General features: G+C 42.3%; 1 long non-coding RNA gene across 2 annotated transcripts in view; it reads right to left on the reverse strand.

Moving 5' to 3' along the window:
- LOC131834793 (uncharacterized) overlaps positions 1-19,860 on the reverse strand; it is a 164,136-nt gene that overhangs the window by 57,952 nt on the left and 86,324 nt on the right. Inside the window, exons 3-4 of one of the 2 annotated variants that reach the window (XR_009354944.1) lie at positions 2,957-3,122; positions 1,399-2,297 (exon numbers count right to left, since the gene is read on the reverse strand). The exons of the other annotated variant lie outside the window; for it this stretch is intronic. This is a non-coding gene — a long non-coding RNA (uncharacterized LOC131834793). Of the gene's footprint in view, positions 1-1,398; positions 2,298-2,956; positions 3,123-19,860 lie in introns of those variants that run through there. 2 annotated transcript variants of the gene reach the window in all.

The raw sequence follows: 19,860 nt of genomic DNA on the forward strand, positions 1-19,860 counted from the left end.
GATGAATGGAGAATATAAACCACACGTGACACTCCTTGGTGCATTCAGTGAGTTTGCAGATTCCAGGCGCGCTCCCCTGAGAGAGAGTCCTCTTCACCTCCCACTTGCCTCCAGAGGGAAGAGGAGCGTTGAACATTTTCCAGTCTGTCTCAGGCCCCTTTGGGCAGGATGGTGTGGAAGGTTAGAAGAAGCAGCCATGGGTTCCTCCCCCTTTTTCTTTGCCCCAAGCATGTGCTTGGACGTGGGCTTCAAGTGCTCCCCATCTCCAGCTCCTGTGGGAGATAATCTGCTGTGTGACCTGTTCCAGCTTGTGACCTGGTCCCTGGGCAGAGGGACCACCCTTTCCTCTCTTTGTCTCTCCAGTCCGGGTGGGAGTGGCTCCCTGCTGTTGAAAGCACGTGGGTCAACTCACTGTCCCTCCTTTGGTTTTTCAGCTACTCCACACCTGTATCACCAGTTCCCTGAGGGTAAATAGTTGAACTGGTTTCACATTTCTTTTTTTTTTTAAGATTTTATTTATTTATTTGACAGAGAGAGAGAGAGATCACAAGTAGGCAGAGAGGCAGACAGAGAGAGAGGGAGAAGGAAGCAGGCTCCCTGCCCAGCAGAGACCCCAATGCGGGGCTCGATCCCAGGACCCTGAGATCATGACCTGAGCCGAAGGCAGAGGTTTAACCCACTGAGTCACCCAGGCACTGCTGGTTTCATATTTCTGATTAAATCCTGACATGTCTACCTCTGTGCGTGTAATATTTAGTGCCTTGCGATAGTGACAAGCCAGAAGAAATTTGGGAACATGGCAAACAACCCAACTATTGCCATGATGTGGAGCTACAATTAACGATTGGGTATTTGCTATGATGTATTTTTGAGTGAGTAGAAGAAACATATTTTGCTGAAAGGATTTGTAGTTTGCCATTTTAACCAGACAGTAACCTTTTCTGTTTCTATGTAAAGGAATTCTTTTGGAAGAAAATAACACACCAGGTTTTGTTTCTGCTTTTAGTTCTTGTTTGTTTGTTTTTGAATAGTTTTCGAAGTTACTAAAACATCTATTGCAAGAATTCTATTCCAGGTACTACATTTCAAATAATAATTTTCTATGCAAATCTCTTCAATGTCTAAGCCAGCACACATAAAAACCCCATAGCAAATGTTCTCAGAGCATCAACTTTATATGACCTAATTTATAAAAACCTCTTTACTTACGTTGAAAAAATTAATAGTATGTTTTGTGTGTTTGTACAGCGTGCAAAAGAGACTCAAAATTCCTTTTACCGTATGAGAGTGACTCTAGGAAAGCCAACTGGACTCCCATAGGTTGGCTGGGCACTCCCTGGTCAGTCATTCAGCCAGGGGTGCTGTTGGGGGAGAAAGCATTCCTAGCTCTGGTCCACACTGTTACATAGACAGAGCTGTTTTTCTATAAACCATTTCCTTTTATTCCTATCTGCATAACTAAAGTATATTTTTAGCTTCTACTGCACATGGATGAGGTCGTGTGTCTGAGTTCTGGCCAACAGAATGTGGAAGGAAGTCGTGTATGCCTCTTTCAGTCCTGACTCTTAGAAAGTTCCTGATAGGTTCCCCACTTGAACTGGACTTTCTTTCATTTGCTCAAGGGCAAATAATATAACGGAGGGATCTGAGCTGAGTCCCTGGGTGACTGTGTGGAGCAGAGTACCTCCGGTTTCCCGAAGGCTGAGGAGTACTGGACTGTGATGTGTGGGAAGATTTGCTTTCACTCGGATGAGTCCATGAGATGTCAAGGTTAGAGTGGCAAGTGTTTTCCTTGATTAGAACACAGATAAATGAGGCACTGACAGAACGAAATTTCAGAGATATATTGCTAATCTGAGATCTAAAATTTTCCTTTTGGATTCTTTTCACCACCTCATCCATCTTTTCCTCTCCATTTCCTTCTTCTGATTTCCCTGTGTTCATTTTAATATGGAAAAAAGGCTCTATTGAAATATAAATGAAGCAGGGCATGCTGCCAAAGGCTTGTCTTATGGCGTGCCTTGAGGCTCTAACTTGTATTTTATTTTCCACAGCTAAAGAAAAAAAAAAAAAACCACTTTTTGTTGGTCTTTTGAGGGGTGAAACATCAGGAGCAAATAACAGGGATTTGCCCCACCTGCTTGCCAAGCTGGACAAAAGACTGGCTCTGGGTTTATTGCTGTTGGGCCTTTTTAAATGGGTCATCAGTCTCCTCTCTTCTTTGGCAAGAGGGAATGCAAGAAGGAGCTCTATATGAGGACCTTAAAAAAAAAAGAAAAATCCAGGGTTGGCAGGACCTGAGGACAGAATAGGAAAAAGAAGTAAGTTGAGCATATCTGATGATCTTCTAAGGCCAGGGGCATGCTGAAGCAAACGGGCCAAAGGGAGTCTGCAGGGGGGTCTCCACATAAGTGCTTGGGACCAGCAGACGGACCACAGGACCAATCTCATGCTTATTCCCATGATTCCCTAATAGCTGATTAACCATCATATGGGGGTCCCAAGACCACTCCCCATACCTTAGCCTGAAACTAGCCCCAGAATGACAAAGACTTACTTTTCCAAACTCGGATCCAGGAGCAGCCACCTTCATCTTGAATTTTTGTAAGAACCTCAGGGAAAAGGCATAGGATCTGCTCTGTTTGTTTCAGACTATCCGTAGCGATGCCATGACTAGGAATCCCTGGGGACACTCAGCTGGGTCATACTGCCAGTGGTGAGCCCAACCTCCCAACCTGCACCTTGCTCCATCAGGAACTTTGAACAAACACGGTTTATTACAGTTCTTAGAGGCTACACAGCACATAGTAGCCAATGAGAGAGATAGTGGGGAGAGAGAGAGGGGATCTGGGGTTACCCTATATTGGACTGAGGGCGGGGCCTAGGATATTACAGGTTTACTCCTTATTTGTGAATTTAAAACATTAAAGTGGGAATTAAGGCATGGGTCACTTACCCAGATTTATGTAGGACTTTCCAAAAGGGGGAACTTCACGGGTGGGCTCCCTGGCTCTTATCTAGTTGTCTAGCTGGTCATGTGTTTACTGGAGATGGATGTCCTTGAGATGGATGGCGGAGTGATCAAAAGCTTAATGTCAAGCACTTGCACTATAGACCTTTGTCTGATCAATGAAAAAGCTGAGAATCAGAGTGTGAGGTGGCTTCACTAATACCACATAGCAAGCCAAGTCTTTATCTGGAATTTACAATCAGGACATCTTTTATAATATGACTTATGTATTTGATGGAATGTTCTCATTTTCCAAAATACTACTTCTACCCCAGCAAAGGCAAGCAGAAGGAAATAGAGTTTCTCTCTTTCTTTTTTCTCTTTTCCTCTCCAGTATTTATATCATTGGCAAATATCCCCAGAAAGTTATCTTTGTGTCTATGGACTGTTTGCAACTCTCTGACAAGAGAGTTTGCAACTCTCTGTCCATTTTCCTTAACCTGGTCTAATAATTCAGACGGGGAACGATTCACTGCCACTGGGCATCACAGCTCTTCTGTCTCTGAAGAGAATGACTGCCCATCACAGTGACCTTCATCCAAATACACGATAGTAATTTTCTTTCAGTATAGTGAATTGTGACCAAGAAATAAATAATGTTTCAGTCATCTGAATAACAATTTGGCTAAAGGTAAGCATTTTATTCATTTGTCAAAAGCAAATATAAAGGCAAGTCTGTTACATGTAAGCTATTGAGTAAAGAGTTGTAGAAATCAATGGTTTCGTTCATGATTATTGCAGGCTAGTTGAGTGCAACAGCCAAGAAAAAATTTTTCAGACTTGTATGATGCAACTTAGTAAGTTTATTTAAGTAGCATGGGGACAGGATCCATGGGCAGAAAGCACTGCTTTTTTGCTGGTGGTTATATGCTTAGTGGACAAGGGGACTTGCATGGAGTATTAGGTCCTGAATGCCTTCTTCCAATTTCTACTCATAAAACCACTTCTGTAAGATTTCTCTGATGCTTATCGTTCAGTTCAATATTAATTATTGGTGAGATGTATAGGCAGTCATGAGACCCTTTAAGAATGTAGCAAGCAGGGGCGCCTGGGTGGCTCAGTGGGTTAAGCCGCTGCCTTCGGCTCGGGTCATGATCTCAGGGTCCTGGGATCGAGCCCCGCATCGGGCTCTCTGCTCAGCAGGGAGCCTGCTTCTTTCTCTCTCTCTCTCTGTCTGCCTCTCTGCCTGCTTGTAATCTCTCTCTGTCAAATAAATAAATAAAATCTTTAAAAAAAAATTAAAAAAAAAAAAAAAAGAATGTAGCAAGCAGGGCACCTCTGTGTGGCTCAGTCAGTTAGGCATCTGCCTTTGGCTCAGTCATGATCCCAGCGTCCTGGGATGGAGCCCCACGTCGGGCTCCCTGCTCAAGGGGGAGCCTACTTCTTCCTCTCTCCCCTGCTTGTGCATGCTCTCTCTCCCTCTCTCAAATAAATAAATAAAATCTTTAAAAGAATACAAACAAAACAGTATAGTAGGAAGAAACATCACTTGGGAATCAACAATTGAGGAGTTAACGTGTGTGAGGAGTCAAACTGGAGAACCAGAATCTTCCACAGTGCTTGTTAAACCACAGTTTCCTGGGTCCCAATCCAGAGATCTTCCTTATGATGGCCAAGAAGCCCTCAAGATTCTACAGGGCAGGGTTATGACTCTTACATTTAATGCCAGGCACCATATTGTATAGATTTCATTTCTCATGATTAGAACAAAATATACTTAGTTAAGTGATGCTATATTCATACCTATTAAATCTCACATGTCTTTTGAACATGTAATACCAAATCACATTTTTTCTTTTCCCAACACCAGTTTTCCCACACTCCCCTTCTGAGGTCAGAACAGTGCTGGAACAACCACATCGCCCAGCAGTGATACACGACGCAGCTTCTGAAATGAACCAGCCTGAGAACTCCTTGGTATATAATGTAGTTCTCCCCTTCCACCGTGTGCGTGATTTCCTTCGTCTTCTATTATGCTCTTTGGACCCCTAGTCATGCAAATAACACAAATGAACAGCTAGCACTGAGCAAACCAGATGGTCACATAACAGAGACGGCAGGGTGACGATAGAGGTAACAGCCTATAAAGTAGGTGAGTGCTACTGAAATTCTACTTTTTTCTATTAACACCAAGCGAAATGTTAATTATTTCTATCAGTGCGCACTTAATGGGGAGAATTAATCTCAGAGGCATGGTAAGAAATTTTCAACAAAAGTCCATGACTGTTTAATCCAGAATAGGAGGAGAATGACTGAAAGTATGCTGGAGAGCATGATGGGAACAGTGAAGAAGCTTCTGGACATCGCTTCCTTGACGCGTATGGCTAAAATTTGTAGGTGGTTGGGAAGTAGGTAAAGAAATAATATAGTCCCCCTTCTTTCTCAGTATTGAACCCTCATAAAACAAAAGATAGTCTTTTGGTTCCCAGATGCTGCTCTCTAAAATTCAAGATATTTGAAACTGATAGATCTGTTTGCTGATCTGTAAAGTCCGTGAATGGCAGTTGGGATTCAGGATGACGGTAATTCATCCACCCCCTCATTGATATAAAAATCAAAATTGGCCTGCTGCTTGGCTCTGTATCTTTTACAGAAGCATCTAGGGCCCAATTCTTTTGTAAATAGTTGCATAAAATAAAAAGGATACCATACTATACTGTGTATTGGTGCTTTGAACAGCAATGAGACATAGGAAATAAAAGCAGCCAAATAATACTTCTATAGCAAAATTAGCTTTTGGCCCCATGATAAGAAATCAAAAGAAAATGTTTTCAGTAAAATTCACTGAATAATAAACAAAAGCCATGAAAATAGAATAACAACAATAAGAAAAAAAGAGAGCAAGGACAAAATGCTTGATTCTATTACATAAATGTATTTTAATTATATATTTTCCTTATTATATAGTTAAGGCATGCTTATTTTTAGACAATTTGGCAAAGGGCCAAGAACATAAAGAGTAAAATAAAAGTTGCCCATTATTCTAAGGATAATCAGTATTAACATTTTGCTGTATTTTCTCCTGATCACTTCTTTATACATTAAACATATGTAGAGTTATATATGTAGACTTCAGATATCCTATGTTTAAAATAGCCCATGTTCCTGTTCAAGAATGTAACATTATATATTTTTTTCCTGCAATACTCAAAGTTCTTTTCAAGCACTATCATTAGTCATACTATGACTGTGTGTCTAATTATTTCCTTATTGAAAGGCCTATATTACCAAATTTTGGTGCTGCCAATAATGATGTTCTACACTTATTTCCTATTATTGGATTCTTACTAAGGTTTTTGCCCTCTGATGAGGAGGACAGAAATGTAGGAAGCAATTAATCAGAGCCAGAGCTATATAGGACTCTCACTGACTTTATAAAGAATGGAGGAGTCAAGAATTCATTCATTCAAATACACACACACACACACACACACACACACACACTTATAACAACTACTCTTTTTAAGGCATGGTTCTCCTGGGGATATGTCAGTAGACAAAATTCATAAACAACGCTGGCTTTGGGGAGCTGGGGTCCCAGGGTTCTCATTTATTAAGATGGAGGGAAAAAAAGGATATAAACAGTGTTTTGTGAGCCTTCGGTGGGGGTAGGGGGTGGAAGCTGGTAGAGGTGTGTAAAATTCTGATTCAGGGATGTTGTGTCTGGGATGCCAGTGATTTATGCGAGTGGAGATTCACGGAAGGAAATGGGAAATGAGTCTGGGCTCTAGACATTGACTCTGGACTCATGGGCATACCGGTAGACTAACACCAGGAGCGTGGATGTAATCACCCAGGGAAGACTGCTGACTGAGAATTACTGACAGTGGAGGACTTGACACCAATGGAACGCCATTTTCTTTCTTCTTTCTTTCTTTCTTCCTTTTTTAAAGATTTTATTTATTTATTCCACAGAGAGAGACAGAGAGAGAGATCACAAGTAGGCAGAGAGGCAGGCAGAGAGAGAAGGGGAAGCAGGCTCCCCGCTGAGCAGAGAGCCCGTTGCGGGGCTCGAACCCAGGACCCTGAGATCATGACCCAAGCCGAAGGCAGAAGCTTAACATACTGAGCCACCCAGGCACCCCTGTAATGCCATTTTCAAAAGAGGTATTTGCAAAAGAAGGAAACTCCTAAAATCTTGCAGTCATGGAGCTAGGCGGACTATCTTACCATAAAAAGGAAATAAACAATGCTAACCCTTCTAAGAAATCCATCAATATAAAGACTGACAAGTGCACATTGCGTTTGGAAACGTGAAGCTCTTTCCCAACACAGATTAGAAATACAACCCACATGGAGACTACACCTGTCTGGCTGCACCTTACAAGTATGTTTTGATTTGTTACTGTGCCATTCCTGAAATCATGAAGTCAGACATTACGCTCCGTAACCCTGAACATCATTTCTTCCATTGCTGCACCAAATGCTTCCAGTGTACAAAGCTACTTGACATTAAGTCTTTCAGTAAATAATACTCCCTTTCTTTCTCTCCATTAGCCCTTTCCATCCCGTAGCCCACAGTCTCCCAAGAACCCTGGACGACTTCGACCTAGGAAAACAGGTATGCTTTGGAAACATCGATCCTGTGACAATATACCTCTATTTGTGAACCAATGGAAATGTTAGACTCAACGTAAAAACATGGTGCCTTCTGTTCTTAAAAGATTTTTTTTTTAAACAAGTGAGATGAGTTCTAGCAAATTTCCTTAATTACAAAACATACCAGGAAGCACACCTGTGGTTCCACAGTGGAAGGTATAACTGAAATTTCATTAAAAATTCTTAACCTTCCTGTGATATCCATTTTAAAAAGCATACCCACTTGCCTGAAATTGCCACTTATCCAATAAGTCTATTTGGAAATCTCCTAGACAGATAAGATCTGAATCTGTGGAAACCAGAATGCTCCGGCTGGATGGCTGCTGTCTTAGTTTTAGTTCCTCCCACATCTTGAGATAAGGATCATGTGTGAGTGGTTTATTTGGGTGTGACACTAGGAAACAACAGCTGGGGGAAATGGGTTGGTGGGGGAGATGAGACAGAAAGATAGCCACCCCCCCCAAAAAAAAATGGTGAGTCATTAAACCAAATAACCCATTGAGTATCTGGAGCTTAGTCCTACTGGGGAAATGCAGGGTTCAGTGTAGATTATGGGACTCAACGTTATTGCCACTTCTCCCTTGCCCCCAGGAAGGAGCTGGAGTATTTATATTCATTAATAATCCTCAGTTGGCAGGGCCCTTTTGTGGTGAGCGGGGAGGGAGAAGGGGAGCAGAAGAAGAGGAGGGACAGGAGGGGCCTCAAGAAGCAGACATCATGCACTGCAAAAGGCCACCTTTGCTGCAGCCTCTCCAACGAGGCTCTGAGAGCTCTAATATTTTATCTCCAAGGTATAGGATTCTGTAAAATTGTATGGGCTCCTATTTTGGAAAAGGGTTTTGTTTAAAAAATGTTATTTGAATTTGAAAAGTTCTAGATGAATGATATTCAAATTGTTCCCAGTTATGTTAATCAGCAGACCCCTTTTCTGCTAAATTTCATTCAAATAAACCAATATGGGGACTGTTGGTTTTGTCTAATGATGTAACCCAGTAGAAAGAGATGGTTGCGCATGTGCAGATGGTTAAATAAGACCTAACACGAGAGCTTGACCTTGTTCTCCTCATTTTGTTCTCCTTACTTGCCCTTTTCATCAACACAGGCTAGTTTTATTCTAGCATAAAAGCTAACCCCCAAATTCCAGTAACTTAACATATCAAAGGGTTACTTTTCATTCCCACCATGTCCATTACAGCACCACGAGAACCTCTGCCCCATAGAGTTATTTGAGGACCCAGGCTGACAAGGGGTCCATAATCCTATACTTGGCATCCTGTGCAAGAGGCAGCCTCTTCAATCCTAGTAGCCCAGGAAGACAGCATGAAGAGCCACACAGGAGTCTCCTGGGTTTCAACTCCAGGGACACAAATGATTTTTGCCCACAAAGGCCTGAACCTTCAGGTATAAGGAATGTGAGGGGGAGAGAGTATGTGATTATCATTAAGGTTTTGGCCACACCTACCAAATAGAAGACACCTTGACAATCATCCACACTCCAGAATTCTAGTGCTCCTGAGGGCATCCCCTAGGAACACTTGAGGGTAGAACGATCATTCCGCCTCCTGCCCATGTCAACCAGAAAAGCTTTGTCTCCGGTATTTTCTCTATACTGATGTTCCTTATAAGGTTTTGTTTGAAGAAAGAATACTGTAGCTTTAAAAAATATGGAATACAGCAAATGTCCAACTTTTTCATTTTTAAGATAAGTTGAGACCCAGTGATACAGAGTATTTAAGGTCAGGCAGCTGGTGAGAAGACCTTGAACCAGAACCTTGCTGAGACCCTGTCCACTTCGACGTTACGCGCCCCCCTGCCCATTAGACTCCTCGTTGGGAAAACCACAAAGATGTTTGTCAGAGGTCACTGGAAAAACTTAAGCAAGAAATGATTTGAGAAAAGAAAAAAGAAATCAGGGAGAGAGGCAGATAGAGGGGGAAAGTTTTTGGCAAATCGAAAAAGGGATAAAGTGAGAGAGCCAGAGAGAGAGGTAGAGGAGGTGTGAAGGGGCTGAGAGCCCAAGTGAGAGCCACTCAGTCTAGACTCCAGATGTGAGTACATGGCTTCAGTGAGTTCCGTACTGGACTCTGCAAATGCTTCTGCCCGATGTCATGGCTGAGCTACAGATCCTTGGACGGGTGACAGAACTGGCTGTTGTTCTGTGCAGTGCTTTGCTTCTTCGGGTGTGACTGGTCAGTCTGCTGGCTGCTCTAAGGTTGTAACACCAGATGACGACTTTAATCCTGAAGTTAGCATCGTGGCTGACCTCAAAGAAGGAAAGCAGTGCACTGGGGCCCTCTGGAATGTCAAGGGCAGGTTGGTGGACTCGGACTGGCAGGTGTGGTTACCTTTCCAGATGGAGACCAAACTAACCCCATAAAAGGTAAGACTGTGGAGAGACACAGAGTACATAAAGCAGAAAGAAGCTATCGGCTTGCTGGCAGCAGCATCCTGGGTAAATTGCCTTATCTTTCTGGGACTCTGTTTCCTCTGAGGGATTTAATTAAATGGTCTCTAGTTTCCGTTTGAACGTTGACAATCCATAATCCTATGAAACGGCACCGGGAAGAAGGACAAACAAGAAAGCCATGTTCCTCCCGAGCTTATATCCTAGAATATCAAAAAGCAAAACACTCTGCTTTGTTAAATAAACAAGGTAGAAACTTGTATTTGCTCTCTTCAAGTGAGCAACTTGTACAGTCTGGTGATGAGTTTAACACAGGGGAACTAAGATGGAACAGCTCTAAGGACAAGAATAGTTCTAGAAAAGGGAAAATATTAAAGGGCCATCCCCATGCAACAGCTGAGAAGTCCACAGAACGTGTGTTTCTAATTCTCCCCGAACTGTTCCATTCTTTAAACCAATTATCTAATATCTGCTCTGTGCTGTGGCCTGGGGATGTGATGGCAAGGGAGGTGGCTTGGTCTTCATCCTCGACAGGCCTGTGATACAGTGGTGGTCACAGGCTTAAGCAAAGGTACAATGCAGCGCACTAGGGACAACCAGAGGGAAAGAGAGAGAGAGGATGGGTGGGGAGAGGCATGCAGACCAGACTCGGAGATCAGAGGAGGAAGAGCATTTTCAGCGGAGTCCCGTCAGAAAGGTGAGAAAGAGTCAGAGAGTGAAAGGACGGCTCTCGGCAACCACTTGAGGCCCGAGCAGGAAACGGAAAGTGATGCGTTATGACTCTGACATGGTCTTCCTGTGTGAACCTGACCATGCTGCTTAACCATTCTGAGCCTCAACTTTCTCATCTGAAAAATGGAACAGTAACGGGTTGCACAGAGGGTTGTTCCCAGCATTACATATCCGTATATACACCATCTCATTGATAAATATATAGAGATCTCACCTATTAAGAGCCTACCACATAAGAGATGTCCAAGAGAGGATAGCAAATCACAAATCACAGTATTCCAATGTGAGATTTGGAAAGGACAATACAGGAATCAAAATTTGCCCAAGTTTATAAGTTTGGGGGGTTGGTTCAATGGTATGGCCATTCACCCATTGAAGGAATGTAAAAAGGCAGGTGGGAGAGGGGAGAGTAACAAGATCGTAGATTCAGTTCTGGACGTACTGAGCCAGTAGTATAACGTCCAGTGGGTGCCTGGAGGAGAAAGATCCGGGCTGAGCTGCATGTTCAACTTAATACGTGTATGATACAAAAATGATGCTTCCATTTCACGTTTCATCGTGTCATGCTGTCCCTCTGAAAACTCCTTTTCTTTGACCCATGTCGCAATCCCGCTCATTGCTGTCAACTCCTAAATGATTAGCTGATAAAGAACTGTATTTTAATAGCGAGAAACTGAAGACATGAGAAGAACTGAAATTCTTCCAGGACCCTAAGAAACAGAGCCCCCGTGGACAGGTTTTTGAAATCTGACAGTCACCGGAGGCTGAACTCTTCAGCCAAGACGGACAGGCTACACAGACAGCCAGAGGCTCCAAAGCAGAGTTTTCTCAACTCCCGCATTATGTTCTGACAAGAAAACGGTGGTGGGTTAATAGGAGGCAGAGACATATTTGCTGAAGTGAATCCTTAAGATTTTCCTGACATTTCTTCCTACCCAATAAATCAAATTAGCTACAAAACATCATCCGTGTAGCAAATCTGCCTACCCCTTCTTTTCTGTTTTTCGGTTCAAATTAATATCAGATGAAATAATTAATGCCTTTCAGAGCATTTCCCAGATCAAAAACACACACAAATCACATGACAAAATTGGCATTTAAAGAAGGAAAAAAAAAACCCAACAACTTTATTTAACGTAAAACTTATTGAAAAATTCAAAGGCTGCCAACTGGGCAGGAAATGAAGGTGAACTCTCTGAGACATCTCTCCGCTCATCAATAGGAGGGAACAGCAGGAGGCTTGGCCGCCCTTCCCTAGATGTTTCTAACGTGAAGTCCCTGTTTAGTGCGGTTCTAAACTGTCCCAGATAGTATCTCCTTCCCTCCCACTGAGTATGAAATTCTATCAAGCCTCTACTCTAGAATTAAATTCTCGGTCTAGTAGGGCTCCTTTTCTGCTCTTTCCTGTGACCTCATACTTTGGACAGCGATGTCTGGTTTACAAGCCACTTTCATTTAGCCTCTGAGCTCTTTCGGGCTGGGTAAGCAGAGGCAGGAGGAAGCTCAGACCTCAGGTGGAGGTTTTTTGGGTTTTGCTTTTCCTTCAAAGGGTATGGGGATGAAGGATGTGAGATCCTTGGGAGGGTATTTAATTAATAAGCATTTATTCATCCTAAATCTGACATGTACCAGAACTCGAAGTCAATGCCCACTGCTCACAACATAACCCATATATTGAGGAGACAGCTGCTATTGTTGCTTTAAAAAATACAAGATTTTGTGCAGACCGTGTCTCCTGGCTCCATGTTTAATACCTGTTTGAAACTGGGCAAGTCCTTATCAGTACTTTGAAATTCACTTCTTCCCCCTAAAAAAGCGGTGAGTCATATTTTCTCTCTGGGTTCCCGTGTTATTTTATTCATGCCTCCCTCCACTTCAGAAATTCTCCCCTGTAATTGCAGTGATGGTTGACATGCCGCTTAGATAGTGGACTGTACCTGAACCAGCTCTGTATTCCCAGGATTTTAGAACACTGCATGTTGTAGATGCTCCGTGAGTTTTTATAAAAAGAATGAAAAATATCCTTGTGACACAAAATTGTCAAATATATTAAGAACACACATTATAGTTGCCTGAACTGAAATGTGCACCTGCCTTGCCCTTCAAACCCTCAGAAATACAGGCTAAAACAGAGTGGTGCCAAAAATAAAAGGAAGGAAATCCTCATTCTGTTAAAATAAATAAGGAATTTCTAGCTTGGCTAATACTAAGGAGGCCTCAGGGTCCCTGGATGAGAGAATACACCAAGCCGTTAGCTAAAAGGGTTATAATGCCCGTGATGGAGAATGGAGATGTGGCCTTTTAGGGAAACAAAACAAAACAAAACACTGGGAGAATTTACCATCCACTAACCCTTGCTGTAAAAGCTGTAGAAGAAAGAGTTATCAGCCAGAGAGGAATCCGACCCAAAGGAAGAAGCGAAAGTTCAAGAATCAAGTCATTGGTGTAGGAAAGACATTAGGGTTCGAAGCCAATAGCTGAGAAAGAATTGAGACATCTTTGGTGCTAAAAGGACCCGAGGGCAGAAAGAGCCACACTGGGGTCATGGGGAGTGGCCCATTATATACTTTAAAGTTGGCAGGGGTTACCTTAAGTCTCTAAAGAATTTTGGAAGCAGGGTTTCCAGAACCTTGAGGGGGGCTAGCCATTGTTGCAAAAAGATCATTCATCACCATCTAATAAAACCTTAGTCATGAGACCCTTCAGATGCGGATCGGTGGGGCATTGGCTTGGGGGATGACTGCCAACATGAATCTTGGGGTGGGATGGGTGGGTGGCGATAAAGAAGGAAGTTTCCAAAGGAGTCTTCTACATTGAAGCAGACTCACAGGATCTTGGGTTGGGTGTGTGGGGTCAGTCAGGCTAGGATCGCCTTTTGCCCTTGGCAAAGTATGAACATGGAGGCAGTTGAGTCCCTAGAGGAAGGTCACTCTGCCTGTTTCAGGGACTTGTCGAGGGGCGATAGCTAGTAAGGAAATTTAATAATTTTTCTTCTGCCTTTGTTTCCCACATCAGTTATCACAGAGCACTTTGAGCTGGGAACCAATGAGTAAACCTAAGGAAGCTTTGTTTCCAAACAACCAAAATAATTCAAATAAATGATTTTAGTGGGGTTTGTGAATAAGGTAAAACACACACACACACACACACACAAAACCCCACAATAAAACAAAAAATTATAGTAACAAAACGAAAAATGCAAACTTTAAAGATTTAATGTCCTTAGTTTTGTAGGACTATAGTGGCGAAATTGTTTTCACTCCTGGCATAGTTGAATTAAGAAAGCCATAAGAAAATAGAAAAAAAGTGAATAAATGTATAAATTCTAACCAGGTATAAAAAGAGGAAAAAAGGAAGAAAAGAAAGAATTAAGTTTTTATCAATTCAAGTAAGTCAGGATATGAGAAGACTATAGCAAAGAAAAAGCACAGTTGCAGAAAACAGAAGATTCCAAATATGTTAGTAATCTTAATAAAAGTAAATAGAATTAAATTGCTTCTTACTTTTTGGTCAGTGACCAAAATATAGAATTGAATCCAACTACATGCTATTTATGAGATACGTAGAATGTAAGCACACAAAAGGTTTGAAAGTTAAAGGATGAAAAATATATCTGAGAAAATATTATTAAAAATAAAGTTTGTCTAGCCACATCAATAGCAGATTAGAGAGAATTCCAGGTAAAACTGATTAAGGACAAAGAGAATTATTATAATGATAGAAGGAAATGTTTGCAAAGATTTACATAGCAATGCTAAATTCTGTTGGCATGGAATAGCTTAATTTTTGTTCCATAATTACACATTATATAAATATATAGACGGAACTGCAATGAAGAGCTGAAAAGTGAAAACTTAAAAATGAGGACCAAACTCACAAATAAAACTGTGAAATTCTTAGAAAAACATAAAAGAAATTCAGAACACATAAGATTTGGACCAAAAAAGTAACAAGCTAGATCTAATGGACATATACTGAGCTCTGGAGTCAACAATTAGAGACTACACAATCTTATCCACTACCTACTGACCTTTTTTTAATTGACTATCTACTAGGTCATAAACAAAATTATATATATATATATATATATATATATATATATATGACCATGCTTTCTGATTTTAAAGCAGTAAAATTGGAATTCAGTTATAAAAGATAGCCACAGAGTTACAAATTTGAAAATTTGGAAATTCATCTGTAAACAATCCTTGGGTCGAAGATGCAATAGTAGAACTTGCAAAGTATTTTGTACTAAACCATGAAATACCACGTGGCGGAACTTTGTGGTGTTGGTAAAATACTACTGACATGTAAATTTATGGCTGACCTGTATAGATTTATGTAAATGAGTCCCAGTGCCCTCTGGCTTCATGACGGCACCCCAGCAGGGAATCAGACTGACTTTGGAAATCCATGTTAGGGGATTTGTTCTCCTGGCATTTATCCCAAAAGGTAGGCTGGCCTTGTCCCACAACGGTTTATGGCTCCTCTCAAAGGACAGGCCTCCATTTCGCTCTCTGGGCTTCTCGGGAGGAAGCACCGCCTCTCCTCCCCTCTCTGGGCCTGCAGTTAACTACCCAGCTGCTCTCAGCCCTGGGTTACTTTGCTGTCTCTTGCGGTTCCCTCTACCCACATCTTTGTAAACAGTCCTGTTGTAAATAAACCCTCCTCAAATTATACTGTTTGGAGAGTGCCATCTGTTTCCTGTTGGGACCACGACTGAATCAGTGATACAGATTTAATTTAAAAGACCTGACACTCTTAGAGAAAGAGAGGGAGTAGAGGAAGGGCAGAAATAGCATTGCTTTTCTAGTAGAACTATAATCCGGACGCTGGTGCTGGCTGGGTCTGGCAGAGGCACGTTTGCTGTCCTTTCTTTCCTGGGGCACAGTTATGGAATCTTCAGGAACTCCCCACCCCTGGAGATTTCCCCTGTGGCTTCCTTGGCCGGGCATCTCTCTCGGGGGCCACAGTTTGGCCACTATTGACTCACCCCTCAAAGGCTGTGCTGCAGGCAGAGCAGGTGGGCAACACCCCGGTTCTTCACATGAATAGTAAAAATAGAGAGGAAATGTAGTTGGAGGGGGGAAGAGGGAGCATTTCAACTGACTGTAAGATTTTACTTCCAGAGTTTAAAAAAGCTCTTTATCACTGTTACAGAATATTAGCTTTCATATTCACATGTGTTGAATGCGGATGGGGAGTACAGTGATGTCATGTCATTTTCTGTGTGCTTGAAAATATTTCTTTAAAGATTTTACTTACTTATTTTTGCAAGAGAGAGCGCATGAGCGCGTGAGTGATGGGGGTGGGAAGCAGGAGAAGCAGACTCCCTGCTGACTCAGTCCCAGGCCCCTGGGATCATGACTTGAGCCAAAGGCAGATGCTAAACTGAGCCACACCCAGGCACCCAGAAAATACTGAATATTTAGGAAAACAGCAATCTTTAAAAAGACTAAGCTGATGAGGTATATAAGAGTCTCTCGTGCAGAAACTGGCCCAGAAGGATTTAGGACATTACTGTGACATGCTGTCCCCACCCCACCCCACCCTCAAGGTCACCATCATGTGACTTCAGGTCATAGTACCTTCTGTCCGCTGCATCCCAAAGATCCCACACCAGTCTGCCCAACAAGAGCTCTCTAGTTCTTTAGGTTTAGGTCATATTGGGAAGGGAGGAGAGGAAGAGGAGAAAAGGTTATGGGATTTCCTACGGAGTTTGAGCCTCAGATTGGGGCACTCTCCAATCCCATAAGCAGGCCCCCTGCTGCGGCAGCTTCTTTTCTCTGATTTCTTTGCCTGTAATCGGATCATCTTCACCCCAGCAGCCACTGCTTCTCTTTGGGGAAACTTCAGCTCCTCTTTATTTCCTTATCTCTGCAAAACCACACTCCACTTCTCTGTAATTTAGGAAATCTGTGAGCAGTGGGAGGTATGAGGTTTGCCTTGTGGCCCCATAACAGGACATAGAAGGTTCACTGCAAATATTTGAAGGTTGAATAAAAGGCCCCTATCAGGATTTAGACAAGAGCCTGGTAGCACTTTGTATAATTAGCACCAAGATTCTTCTGCATTAAAGAGATTATCATGAACTTGAATCATTCCTTTATATTTGGCCTGTACTATCAGCAGACTCCCAAGATTTTCTCTTTAACTATCAGCCAGGATAGGTATATTTGTATGTATTTGTGTAAGATTATATGCCTTATAGAAGAATAGAATGTTCAAGCCCAATCTTTCAATTTCAAGGTAAATAAGTTGAAGTCTTATAGTATGTTAGTGGCAGGCCAGATTCAAAGTCAGGTTATTCTCTGACGGTGGGCCCGGTACTTTTTCCAATTGTTGGATGAGATGTGCACCTATCTGTAAAAGCACACAAGGATTTTCTCAGTTAATAAGTATAATACTCTTTTAAATGAAATGTAAGAAATGGGAAACCACTGACCCAAGTTATACAAACATTTTTTTACTAACATACTACTTTATCAAAAATTGCAGAGGACCCATGACACACCACACATCGGTGGCCATATGGGTCACATGGTGCTTGGAAGAAGCCATGGTGCATTTGCCCAAGATACATGGGCTTAAATAACAGCTGTAGTTATTTTAGGGGCTTCCTATAAATTTAATACATTTATTTTTATGAACACATCATGATGTTCTCCCACTCTTTCGAAGAGCAATGTGGGTTCAATATCTTGGTGCTCTGATGTTACCCGGGACACTTTCCAGCTCATTTTCTAATAGTAAATGTTTAAAGAATGATCACTGGCTTCTAAGGTCCTTCCTCTAAAATGGCCAAATACTTCCTTGCATCCAGGTTTGGGATTCTCTAGAAACCAGTCCTGTTTGGTCTCTCCTCTGATGCTCTACCAAGAGCATCAGAAGAAAGATGGTGCCCGACTGCCAGGTGCCGGTCATTACAGAGTGAAGCAGTGTTTTCAGTCAGCGACCATTCCTTCCTACTGAGGTACTGAAGTAAGGAGGAAAACCCAGTGTGTATCCTAGCAGGGGCTCCTGGACAAATCCGAGGCTAGTGATGGACAGATTTATGTATTAAGACAAGAGCAGCAGGAGAAACAGAAGCTAAAGAAGGAGGAAGATGGCAAATAAATAGGTCTTTCTTTTGCCTGTGCGAGGAAACTCACTCACCACTTGCCCTCAAAACTATCGCAGATCAAGTGGCTTCTATTTGGATAACACTTTTACTTTTCAAGGCACTTGCCAGGATATTATTGCCCTCTGGTCCTTTAGAAATCATATAGCATTGGCGAAGAAATTGAGGCTTGCCAAAGGCATGTAAGTCTCAAGGACAGAGCCAAAATCTAACTCAAAAGCTCATAGAACAAGACAGGTAGAAGGTGAGAAGTTCTAAAAAGAGGGGGAGTAAACAGGGAAACCACAGTCCTCCTACTCTTGGTAGAATACTCTTTGTGGGGAGCCATAATATCCCGGCTTTGGTCCAGGCTATGGCCTGAGGCAGATCTGAGGAACAGAAGCAGTTGATTTGGGAAAGCAATTCTGAAGATTTCATGTAAATTACTGAGATTCTCATGGTTACCTGAGGTAGTCATAACGACTCAAAGAATATTCCAGTGCATTGCCTGCATCGATTAACCAATTAGAGCTGCTTTTTTGAACTGGCTCTCGTGAAATGAACCTTTGCAGACCTTGGAGTTTCTCAACAGACTGACCAGTTTCGGGGATCTTTCTTGACTTCAAACCCCCAAAGTCAAGCCATACTCGAGCACATGCTGACTTTCCTCTATTCCTATTTCTGTATTTGCCATATCTCCCTTAGCCTTGGATCCTGGTCCCAGCTGTGATGATTAATACCCTGAGAGCCATGGCCAACAGACCAGTGAGCCATTTCCTGCCCCGACCGTGGACTTCAGAGCACCCGCCCTGCTCAGGAGCCTTTGGTGAGACGCTAATATACCCCTGGCCAGCCAGGCTCTGGATTAGGTACTTCTTACATTTAATCCTGTAATCTTGTATGAATTCCCTGTCAGTAATCTGTTTTGCATATGAGAAAAAAGAGGCTCGGATTGGCTGGTAACAACAGTCCTCTGTCACACAGGGAGGGCCGGTCCCACCGAGGGTCTGCCATCGCGGTTCGCTCACATAAACACGATTTCATCATGAAACAACCATCTCACACCCCCAGGTAACTAGTGCTTTAAGTTCTGGCAGAATTATAAGGTAGAGTTCTTCTGCATCCTCAAGTTAGCATGAGCAGACAATGACATTTGTAAGAAGGAATTAGTCCCCAGAAGCCTCACCAGCAGCTCCTCCTTTCATTTTGGTATTGACTTCAACCTTCTTTTCCACCAAGTTCCTGGCTTCGCTGTCCTCTTACTCCCCTTGTTTTGTATTCAGACTCTGAGTCTGGACATTGGGGTTTTACTTTAGATAGAATCAATGTCTCTCTGCCTTGAGAAGCTTTTGTGTTCCCCTGAATAGAATTTTACTAGGGCTTTTAAGATAACGTAACCCACACACTTTTGGGTGCTCTAAAGGCTTTTAAATATTTTATAATGTAATGAATATTGACCTAGACCCCTGTCCCATGTAGAGTACCCAGGCCCCTCATCTATTTTTGCTGAGAATTTCTTGAGGTATGATATTTCTCCCGCTTACCTAGCTTTATATCCTGCTTCTGTTCTCAGTCTCCACACTTGATTTCCTCAAGATGCTCTTCCTTTCAACTTTCTATCTTTTTATGGGAAAAAGTCATGGTGCCTTCGATTTCCAGAGTAACACTGGACTAAAGATACATGTACAAGATAATACTGATGGCCCAAGGCTACATATTGCTATTACATTACTGAACAATCAAGAAGGCTACTTGTCCTTTATAATCCTTGGCCAATCTCACATTCATGTCTCTGGGAAGTTTTCTCTATTATCCTCATCCTCCTGGATTCGGTGTCCCACCATGATGCTGGGCTCTCTCTCGATTGGTCCCTGCTCTCTCCTCTCTCTTTTTCTGGCTGGTGACTTTCCCACAACCACAATGTCCCTGCTTATATTAACATAAACAGCGCTTGTGCTCTGTCCTTACAGAACCCAGAAATACTTTTCAACTATCATGATATTGTTTGTCCAATGA

The sequence above is a fragment of the Mustela lutreola genome, chromosome 6, assembly GCF_030435805.1.
Source record: "Mustela lutreola isolate mMusLut2 chromosome 6, mMusLut2.pri, whole genome shotgun sequence".
Classification (NCBI taxonomy): Eukaryota; Metazoa; Chordata; class Mammalia; order Carnivora; family Mustelidae; genus Mustela; species Mustela lutreola.